The sequence below is a fragment of the Frankliniella occidentalis genome, unplaced genomic scaffold (genome assembly GCF_000697945.3).
Source record: "Frankliniella occidentalis isolate FOCC.00 unplaced genomic scaffold, Focc_3.1 Scaffold41, whole genome shotgun sequence".
In the NCBI taxonomy this organism is placed as follows: domain Eukaryota; kingdom Metazoa; phylum Arthropoda; class Insecta; order Thysanoptera; family Thripidae; genus Frankliniella; species Frankliniella occidentalis.
The window spans coordinates 501,290-503,693 of NW_026267171.1; the positions used below are offsets into that span (position 1 = coordinate 501,290).

Genomic DNA, 2,404 nt, shown 5'->3' on the forward strand with positions numbered 1-2,404 from the left:
GGGAATCCTCCGGACATATTTCCGAACATCCCACCGAGCCTCCCGAACCCGCCTCTGGATCCACCGGACATGTTGAACATTCCACCAAATCTCTTGCCCAGATCGCCCGTCATGCCGGGCAGTCCCCGCCCGCCCCCGCTGCCCGTCATGTTCCCGAACATCCCGGTGACTCTTTTCCCTAAGTCCCCGATGCCACCCCCGGAGCCGGAGCCCCCGCCGGAGCCCCCGCCGGAGCCGCCGAGCATGCCCTTCATCCTGGTCGCGATGTCGCCCAGCGGCCCGGGCAGGTTCGCATGCCGCGCCACGCGCGCCCCTCGCTCCCCACGCCCCTCATGACCTGCCTCACCTTCTGCGGCCCGGACCACCCTCTGCAGGAGGCCGGAGTGTCGGCCGCCGGGCAGGCTCCCGTGCAGCGCCGCACCTGAAACGACGACGAAGCAGAGGGGCGAGTAAAACGGCGCGAGAGACCTTTTCTGATATTTAGTTCCATATTGACTCCAATTTTACCCACCCGTATTGTATGCGGCTTGAAATCTGGTAACTGCGGCCTGGAAGAAAAAGAAATATGTACACCGCTTTCAATTCAACAACACAGCACAAGGGGTTGCCGGTGATCCAGAAAAGTAATGAAAACGTTGACAGATCGGGTTTCCCAACTGCTGCTTGAAAAGCACTTGCACTGACCTCTGTCGAGCACAGAGCGGCGGCCAGGAGGAGGGCGGCGGTGACGGCGCACCGCGGCGAAGCCATCTTGCTCTCTGGTGCGGGGGCCGGTGGACGCAAACGGTCAGCACGACGCACTCATGGCTGCTGCGCACTTGCTGATGAGTCGGGTTGAGCTGCTCGGACCGGTGCCGGGCGGAGAGCGTCGGAGTGACTGAGGTGGAGCAGGACCGACCGGGAGCACAGGTGAGCCGGGGCCGGCCTGGCAGGGCACGGCGGCGTGGGCGGCGGCAAATGGATATATTATGTCCTCTCAGGGACAGGATGACCGCGGTGGTCGTGTGAGCGTGAACTAAACCACCACAACGAACTATCACACCGTTGCAAAATAAAGTGAGTCCTTCGCCGCGGGCTGGGCTCGCTAGATGACGAAATCTATCTGGATGACGTTGTTCGAAATATTTGAGCACCGACTGCACCTGTTGTAATAATGTAGAATGTCATTAATTCTCAAAGTGGCTGAATAAGGCCTCTTGAACGCTGCTCGCCCAGCAATAACACTGCTTGTAATACTGTACGCTTGGTGACGTCGACACACCCCTGCACGGTCATTCACTAAAACGTCGAGAGCATGCGAGAGCGGAATCTCTAAATTTAAAGCTAAATTTCCGTTTGACGGACGACCGTTTTGTGCGAATGCGCAGAGAAGTGCATATGAGCGCGGCAACAATACAATATGGTGTTAGCATGTAGAACAGATTAAAAATAAAGAAACAACAGAATGGCACGATAAAGCGCGGGGGCAAAAATGGGGTGAAAAGGGCGTAAGTCCACGGACTTCGCATTGGACTTACGCCCTTTTCACTTTTCAGCAGTGATTTCACTTTGGGCCCGGCCGTGGCCCGGTCGTGGGCGCGCGGCACACAGCGCACGTGGGTCCAGCTCATAAATCGACGCAATCACGTCGCGATGGCGTATAAATTAGCCCGGGGCTCAAGGGTAAGCGTTGGGTAAGCGCGGCCTGTTTGGGGGAAAAAATGAGACCGTGTGTGTGTACACATCAAGTAGTTAATTTCCGGCTTTGCGTCAGGAGCGACCGGCCCCCTCCTCCTCACCTCCACCCTCGCGCGCGCCACCTTTACACCTCTCTCTCCTCTCCTCTCCTCTCCGCCGCCTGCTCTCCGCGCACTCTCACTCCTCCCGTATACGGGGGACAACTTTCCCGCACTCTTTACACGCGCCAAAGAGCAAACTCCCGCTCGAAATAATAATCAAAAGTTTTCAGTCCCCATTTTCTTGGCGCGTTGGAGGTTTTCGCCCCACATCGCGGAGGAAAGGTTAGCGTGTGTGTGCGGATGGAGAAGCCAGAGCCGACGTGTGTCCGCGTACCCCCACTCCCCCCTTCCCCCGGTCGGTGCGGCTTATTTTCCGCACCATCTGCACCTCGTTGTCAGCAGTCGATACAACCGCGCCTCTGCAGCGGCAGCACAGCGGCAGCTATACGGCTGGCGGGCGCGGGGCATATAGGCCGCTGCGAGAGGCGGCCAAAAAGTTGTTTCAAAGGCAAAGTATGCACTTCATTGGATTTCCATGCACGTTCCATGCGCTGAAACAGCAGACAGTTGGACGTAAAGGGGTTGTGAGAGGGTGGGGGGGTGGCAGGGCCGGGTGGAAGAGAGAGAGAGAGAGGATGTGAGTGAGAAAGAGAGAAAGGGGGTGTGAGAGAGAGAGAGAGAGAGAG

At 57.9% G+C, this 2,404-nt stretch overlaps 2 protein-coding genes across 3 annotated transcripts in view; both read left to right on the forward strand.

Moving 5' to 3' along the window:
- LOC127749237 (E3 ubiquitin-protein ligase TRIM33-like) overlaps positions 1–2,404 on the forward strand; it is a 53,374-nt gene that overhangs the window by 38,868 nt on the left and 12,102 nt on the right. The gene's annotated exons all lie outside the window — the stretch shown is intronic.
- The window catches only part of LOC113203271 (DNA cross-link repair 1A protein-like), a 62,599-nt gene that overhangs the window by 22,099 nt on the left and 38,096 nt on the right, over positions 1–2,404 (forward strand). The window contains exon 1 of one of the 2 annotated variants that reach the window (XM_052266605.1): positions 891–909. The exons of the other annotated variant lie outside the window; for it this stretch is intronic. The gene's annotated coding sequence lies outside the window, so the exon portion shown is untranslated. Of the gene's footprint in view, positions 1–890; positions 910–2,404 lie in introns of those variants that run through there. 2 annotated transcript variants of the gene reach the window in all.